The sequence below is a fragment of the Jaculus jaculus genome, chromosome 13 (assembly GCF_020740685.1).
Source record: "Jaculus jaculus isolate mJacJac1 chromosome 13, mJacJac1.mat.Y.cur, whole genome shotgun sequence".
Lineage (NCBI taxonomy): Eukaryota > Metazoa > Chordata > Mammalia > Rodentia > Dipodidae > Jaculus > Jaculus jaculus.
Window position 1 is genome coordinate 58,817,683 of NC_059114.1, and position 9,014 is coordinate 58,826,696.

The window sequence follows — 9,014 nt, forward strand, 5'->3', positions numbered from 1 at the left end:
TTTTTAATATTTTATTTTTATGTATTTATTTGAAAGTAAAAGAGGAAAGAGAGGGAGAGGGAGAGATTGGGTCTGCCAGGGCCTCCATCCACTTCAAATGAACTCCAGATGCATGTGTCACCTTGTACATCAGTTTATGTGGGTCCTTCAGTTTTGCAGGCAAATGCTTTAATCCATTAAGCCATGTCTCCAGCCTAAGGACCACGTTCTTTCAATCACATTTTCAGCTTCATTTCAGACTGGCTCACTTCCTACCAGTTATGCAGCTTTCAGTATGATGGTCAAATTTAGCAATGCTGAGTAGCGCGGCTGCAGAACAACAGCCACCTTCCCAAATTCACGCTGCTCTTTTCTGGGAGGTTTCCTCCCATCCTTCTCATCTGATAACTGTGGGTAGCACAATGATCACAAGACTGCCCAAGTTATGCAGTGTATGCAAAGACATTTTAAAGCCATTCTGACATAATTGTCCCAATCAACAAAAACCAACTGCAATGAAATCAGGTCTATGAAAGGACCTTGGGAAACCAATTACAGCACAAGGTCGGGCTTTCTTACGGTACTCTATATCCCACCACCTTGTCCTGATTTTTGCACATTTCAGCAGGCACATTTTTGTGACATTACAAAATAGTAAAATATTTTAACAATCCTAGGATGGTTACAAAATTGCTATTACCTTACAAGGTGCTTCCTCATTGCATGCAGAACATTGAGAACATTGAGATAAACTGGGAAGTCTGCAATTGTATAAACCAGGTGATAATTAACAAAATGGAGGGGGTGAGTCTTATTGAACCAACTTGGGTTTTTTCTCAGCTTCTGTAGATTTTGCATTGCTTCCTTCATCTGATGCCATCAGAGTTGGAGACTTTGAAATCATATAAAGCCACTTTCCTTGACCCCCTGCATATAAGCTGATAATTCTAGTAGAACTTTGCATCCATGCATTTTTCAAATATTAAGTGAAAATATTTATTTCTCTCATATAAACACAGAGCTCTGCCTGCCTCAAACCCCCTACGTAGTCAAGGATGACTTTGAACTTTTGGCCCTCCTGCTTCCATTTTCCTAGGGCTGGGATTAAAGGCATGTACAACCACAGTGCTAGGAATCAAACGCAGGGCTGTGAGCACGCTAGGCAAACTATCTACCAATTGAACTACACCCCTAACAAGACAATTTCCTTTATGACCAATACTTTCAAGGTTTCTTGAACTGTACATCAAGTTGTCAAACTAATGAAAAAGTTGTCACGATGATCCAAATGTATACCATTGGTTACTTGCAGAAAATAACAAGCACACAATATTTAACTTAGGTAAAATCCATAATTTCTGCTCACTCATTGTCTATCATCTGATTGGGTTTAGTGTCCAAAGTGTTCTGTTCTCACAGCGGGATCTCAGCACTCAGTGTACTGCTGAACAACCATGGGCAGCTCGTTTCTGTTTTATGTTGTATTCAGTGAGAAGTTGGTCTGGGAATAAATTGGATCTCCAAGAACTGGTATCATTTCAAAGCCAGTGTCCAGAAATCCCCCAAGTCTAAACCTAAGCAGTTTTAGTCTAGGATATAATGAAAAAAAAGCATGCATATATTCTATAACAGGGATTGATTTCAAAACATAACCCTGAAGCAATGAGGAGTTACTGGTACTATCTCTGGCTAGCAGGCCTTGAGAAGGACTCCCAAGGTATGTGAATACAAACTCAGCTATTACACAGCACATAAGAAGGCTTATTAGTACAGGTTTTTGAAGGAGTGGTCAACAGCCCAGAGGGATGTTATTAATGTTGCCTACATGTTGAATTCCTGAGAATGAAATACTACATCAGAAGACTATTAGGTACAACATGTTAGGTGAAAATTCCTGTAATTCAAAAAAAGGTTTAATCACGTGCTCACGGAGCCCCCTCCATTCCATGTTTTTATTGTCTTTAATGTTTCTTTTCTGAATCATACAAAGTGTAGTGGCAGCAGATTTAAACCAGACAAGCTATTTTGCCTTTTGCATTTTTTACCAAATAAATGTTATTTAATTTTGGCCATCTGTCCATCTTTTAGGTATATCATGAAGTCTTAAGAGGAAGACTTGATATACCAATTCAAGAGACTGGAAAATATTTTTTAAATGATTAATATGTTTCTATATAACAAATTGGATTACCACTGACTTTTGTTAAAGCTAGTCTACACAGTTGCTAGATAATAAATAAAGAAATTGTTAACAACTTGGGAAACTACAATAGAAATAACAGAAAACTTACCTGCTGAATTCAACATTTATTCAGGACAAAGCAAAAACAATTCTATAAATAAAACAAAGAAAAATACATAGCAAACATGGACCAGGAACTGAGGTAACAGGAAATCTATACTGAGAGATGCAGGTCATATAGGTTATGAACACAATATAGTTCAGTGGTAAAGAACTTGCCTAGACTGTCCAAGAGCCTACATTCAACTCAGTAATACACAAAGAGAGAAAGAGAGAAGGACAACCCTTTCATAGTAAATAAAAGAAACAAATATGCCTAAAGCAATGCTACAACTGTAACTACACCAAATAATTTTTGAGGTTATCTTGTAACCTGTAAGATCAGAGAAAGCAAGTCCAAAAGGTAAACGACGTACGGCTTCCCAGTGGAAAGGTCACTGAGCCACACCTAACCCGGTGCCTTAAGGATTGTACTTGAGCAAGCAGCTGGGCCCTAAAGAGCGCTGGGATCAACTCTGTCTCTTCAATGTTATGGTAGCATCAGCAAAGAGAGAGAAAGGATACTGTCAAAGAAAGGCCAAGGAGGAAGCCACCTACTAGACTTTTCTTGAGTCGTTTGTTAGTTGCTGACATTCTTACCACACTTCCTGCCTCTGTCAGTATGGTATGGTAAGTATAGTAACTTAATCAAACAATTTACATGCCAGCACAAGAGAACCAAACTGTGTCACAGGACAACACATAAGATTAGGTTGTGCAAACACACCAAACCATGGTGTTTAAGTGACTGGAATGGCTGCCAAAACCCCTACATCACAGAAGTAGAAAGCTCTATAGGGTAGAGCAACCAACACTTTGAAAAGACAGGACTAAATACAGGATCAGAAACACCATTCCCTCCAGGCACAAATAATTCATTCTGCAAATGGGATATTCAGTGAATGTTTCACCACAATCCCTGACCAGAAAACAGTTCACAAGAAAAGGGTCACAGAGGCCAACCTCAGAAGCCCCGTGAGTCAGGTGGGCTCTACTCTACTGTCTCCCTAATTGTAGAAAGCCCTAAAATGGAACAAGCAAATCCAAGAAACTAAAGAACCACTACATCACGTACAAAGTGACTAGTAAATTTGCCCACAAATATCTAAAAGTGGTCATTTCTAAATCTTGATAAACCTCAAGCCCATGTTCATGCACTTGATAAGATTCCAAGAAAATAAATTGGATCCGGTAGGAAGAAGTTTCCTGATATGATGAATTGTTATCAATGTTGGGTTTACATTCCAGCCAAATGGTCCAAATAGTAATGATAATGATTTTCTTGGCTTTATCCAGTGACGATTTTAATACATGTATATAATGCAGTTTGATCATAACCCCCTCCCATTACATTCTCTGGATCCCTCTACCTGTCCACCTTGTGCTGATCCCCTTCTTTTCTACTTCTACTTTGTCCCTCTTCTACTTTGATGTTTTGTTTTGTTTTGTTTAATTTTCTTCTTGTGTGTAGCTATGACCAACTAAGTTTGATCATTGTTACCTGCATGGGCACACGTGAGGTATTGTTTACCATACCAGAGCATGTGGGTTTTAAACCACCACATAAAATGCCTCTCACTCCCCTGGCCACCATTAACTGCCTATAACTTGTTAAGGAGGGCTGGGAGTCTTCTCACCATGCACAACAGAAGGTTGATGAGCCCAGCATTGTGTGGGTCTTGACAGGTTACAATAGTCATGGTAAGAAATGAACGCAACAGTCTGGATGACAGGACTTCACAGCACTTCCCCCCATCCTCTGGCTCTTACATTCTTTCCATTCCTCCTCAGCATTGTTTCCTGAGCCCTGGAGAGGGTGATAGAGATTCTCATTTAGCCTTGAGCATGGGAGAGTCACTTCTTCTCAGCACTTTGATGAGCTTTGTTCAAAGATTTTCAGTAGTCACCGACATCTGCAAAGAGAAGCTTCTCTAACCATAAAGACAGGTGGGTATACAACAATAGTAGCTTCCATCTTAGGGCCTTAGTCATGAGTGTTTGATTGCTTGTGTTGGGGGTTAGAGTATCGGTGGTGTCATGGAGGGAGCGTGCGTGCGGGGGCTGTGCATGCACATGTCTAGGCAGATATGCATGCCTGTATGTGTGCATGCAGATACCAAATGGTGAACATCCTTTCTCTATTGATCGTCTGCGTTTCCAGAGAAGTGAGTGGGTCTATTTGAATGTGAAGCTGCCATTTTCACAAGCCTCAGTGATTCTGGTCTCTGCTCCCCACACAGCGTGAAAGACAGGTGTGAGCACACTCAGTTCTTTACATGGGCACAGGGGAATCAAACCCAGGTAGTCTCAAGGCCTCAGGTCTTCACACTTAGGGCAAATGCTCTTACCAGCTAAGCCATCCACCTCCAAGTCTCTGGTCATGAGAATTTTATGAGGGTTTTTTTTTTTTTTAACTTTGAATTAGTATCTGCAATATTATTTACATTTATTTATATCTTTTACATTTTCTACTATAATAGCAAACTAAAAATCTTAAACTAATTTTAAAAATCTTTATAAGTATGCCTAATACTGTTTCCCCATACCCTGTGTAGGAACACCATCTTTGTACACTTTGAAAAGTGGGTCAGTTAGCCCACTTCAGAAAATATAATGTTAATTGGGTATATAGGATAACACATTGTTTACATAGCATGCACATACATGTTCCATTTTATCTAAATTACATTTTAAATTATTATGTAGGACTGTTTTAAGCAATTGTTGGAAAAATAAAAAACAAGGAAAATCAGAAGTTACTGGTTGGTTTTTACTACCACCAGTGGCTGCACTTTACACAGCAACTATTACATAGCATGCATTTTGCATTACACATATTATTTATGTGTAACATATGTATTGAATTCTCATAAGAATTATAAGCTTGATATTATTTTCCCATTTTATTAAAAAAATGAAATTAATCATATCTTTACTCACCAAAAAAAAAATGGTTAAACCAGGGTATTTGTAACTTTGTCTTTAAAACTAGAAAATCAAAATAGCCATAGTCACAGAACATTAAATGTGAATGTCAAGCATTGGAGTTCTTTCAATATTTTCTTTGTTTATAGCTGAGTTTTAAAGCAATGTGAAATAAACTAACAAGGGTGCTATTGTATTTTTAAAATATTTAGATTTTTTTAAAAGTCTAGCTGTTCACCTGCTCCTTCTTTCCTCCTCCTCTGGCAAGTAATCCCTTTAGTCCTAGAAAGAGGTCACAGGAGAGAATCTTCAGAGTGATTATACAGGTCAGGCTGACTAGACCCAGGGTGAGGCTCCACTAATGGAATCAACAGAAAGCTTATAGTCCACAACTGTCAGAATAGTCTCAAATCTTGAAAGAGACTTTGCGGGCTCCCGCTGTTAGCTGTTATCACTAGAGCACTTGCCTCACATGAGTGAGGCCTAGGTTCAATCTCTAAACCACACACACACACACACACACACACACACACACACACACACTTACACACACACACGCCATTTTAAAAAAAAAGGTTTTCAGGGTGAATGTTTTGTAGCCTGCTCAAGCTAGATTCCTCTCTACCTCTCAGGCTAGTGCTGCAGTAAAACATCTCTGAGTGCCCTGGGGCTGGTCTCCACACAATTCTTCCTCTAGAGGCAGAAGCCAACTGCAGACCTCCTAGCTCCACACAGGCTACTTAGAGAAATGCTGACTGTAAATGCACATGGCAGCTGAAATGTCGCAGTTTGAAACATCACAGTCAAGATTTTTACCGGAAAATGTGCTCCAACTACAGTGGTATTCTTGGCATGATTTCCTTTCATGGAATTTTAGAAACACATAACACACTTTGGTCCAGGTTTAGGACTATAGGTAATGTAGAATAAGTGAGCCTTTTTGAGCTCTATAAACTCATGAGGTCCATTCTCTTCTGGGAGGCTCTCTCTTACCCATGTCTCCACTGTCCAGGCTCATGTGGCTTGGTCTTAATTTAAATGAACTTTTACTTTCTAATGAGCCCACTTGTAGATCTTCAGGCCAGGACTGCTGGCAGGCACAAAGTATCCTTATCCCTTTATTATTCAGACTATACATCTGCATGACGCAAATGAGGCAGGCACTTCTGCACCTCCCTCTTCACAAATTAGCAGCCATGGCCATTTGAGCATTTCCTGGAGTGTCCATAAAGTCACCTGATTCTGAGAGGAAAGTAAGTATCCTTGTTGATTTTCTAGCCTAGTTAAGACTTTCTTCAAACACTCAAGGAAAGGAGGAAATAATCTAACTCAAAAAAAAAAAAATCCTTCTCATTCTCATACTGTTTCACATACACATTTGTATAAAACTTTCTTGCACCGAAATCTAAGAAGTTTTGTGGAGTTAGGCAGTTACCGTAAATTTAATACAGCAGGTGCTTTTAAAAACTTGTAGATTTGTCATGAAAAATGAATGAATTTCTCTTAGGATGACAGTGAGTAACATGTATATCCTACAATTAAACAGACTACCAATCCTGCACTTGTCCTAATCCCTAACAAGTTTTTTTTCTTATAAACTCATTAAAATCTCCTAAGCATGACACTAAGATATATTTGAAGTATTAGAAAAAGAGTAGCATGGGGCTGGAGAGATGGCTTAGTGGTTAAGGCATTTGCCTGCAAAGCCAGAGGACTTCAGTTCAATTCCCCAGGACCCACATAAGCCAGATACACAAGGTAGCACATGCATCTGGAGTTTGTTTGCAGTGGCTGGAAGCCCTGGCATGCCCATTCTCTCCACCTCTCTCTCTCAAATAAAAAAAAATAAAAATAAAGAAAAAGAGTATCATCACTTAAATGTATAAGCCATTGAAATACAGAAATTGATCCACTAATCCAGTATTATAAGTTCAAACTCTCAAAAGATATCTGCATTAGGAAACTTTGCAAGCAAAGCACACTCCATATAACCTCATCTCTTATTCAAATTATGTCAAGAATGAGTAGTTTTCAATATGGTTCATACTGTAAATAATTCAGTAAACCATCTCTTTGGGTTATCTGCACTCAACTCTGAGTCAGGATAAAGGGAATAGCAGTAGAGGTGAAAAAAAATCAGTAAAATATCTACTGTCTTCTCCAGTGGCTCTTGCTTCACCAGCCTCAGCTAGAATACCTCAGTTTTTAACTGCCCTTCTACCTGAACTCTTCTTTTCGAGAAAGTAGGGCAGTCCATCTCAGCAGACAAGCAAGGACTCAGGTAGAGAGCTGAACACTGCTGGCATTCCTTGACCCATCTACCTGTCAACTAATAACACTTTACCTTCTTGTACTTTTGTTTTGTCTCCTCAGACTTCCCTATGAGGCACTTTGGAGAAAAAAGCTGTTTTTATGTTTCAACTTTTATACAAATGAGCAAACGCTGACAGTACCTCCAACAATCTCTGTAGTCCACTGAGAAAAAGGAGGAGTTGAGCTCCCCTCTATTAAACTGTTGTTCACTCTTCAAACCCTGGGTTAGTAAACATCTGACTGAATCTGCCCCACTTTTCCCAGTAGCAAGCAGGTCCCTGAAAAGGAAGCTGACCTAAACTCGGGTCCCCAGGGTAGTTGCATGTGCTCAGTGGCTGGCGGCTAATGGAGGTAGCACCATTCTCCTCCACTCTCACATTGGAAGATGGGGTCCGGCAAGGAATCCTACTCAGAATTGTTCATTATATTTTCCCATCCATGTCGTTGTCCATTTCAGGAAGTGTTGGAATGTGTGTCTCATGCTGACCAATTTTGTCATAGCTGCCCAATGCCCAAGTTGAAACAAGATAGTAAGTCCACATCTGGATTCCAGGAGAGGCTGCTCAGATGAATTAGTGGTATCTGCCTCATACATAGGTTGAGCATTAAGCTCAACCCCTTGGTCAAAAGCTGAATTTCATGGAGTTCACAAACTTTATGCTGCATAGGTTATTCTCCCTGCCTGTGGCACAAGGCCAGGAATAGAGGATTTGAAGTCTTCCAAACAGAGACTTCCATGCGAGGTGCTTTTACATCGAAGTCCAGTGAGGCAGGCTCCTCATGTTGACTCAAAGGTCAGCACCAGTGGCCCATGTTCCCTCCTTTCTCCACAAGCGCAGGGTAAGGACCCTTTCTCAAGAGCATTCAGGAAGAACTTGGAAGGAGCTGCTAGCTTTTCCACAGCAAGTGCATCAAAGTCCATTTTTTCCAGAAGAGACCCCAGCCAGGAGAACTTCAGAATTCCACTGACTTCACAGCTACTCTCTTACACCCAGCAGATGCCGAGTTTCCTTTCCTCATCCTGTGCTCTCCCATAGATGTACACATCAAACATAGCCCCAAAACCGGGGTGACAACCTTCAGAAAGAAGTCTGAAACCATTTTAGAATGTGCGAGATTGCTTTACAGTGGCAAGAATACATATTCAGCATGCGCGCGCGTGCACACACACACACACACACACACACACACACACACACACACACAGACTGACAAGAACAGGGTTCTGGGGTTTAGCACATGAAAATAACAAATCAAGTCCATTCTTCTTTTGATTGTTTCTACTCTTCTCAGCCAGAAAAAGCCTTCCTTTTTTTTCTGATGTAAAATATGAAAGAAGTCCATTTCAGGGTTCTTATCCAAAGAAGGACATAACAAAGAGAAGTGCACCACTAAGTGCGACAACCTCCACGTTTAGCCTTGTAATCACATTTATTATATTTCAAGGCAATCTTCCTCATCAATTTCCATTTCCCTAATCAAATTATATTGTTTAAAAAGGCAATTTTACTTCGTA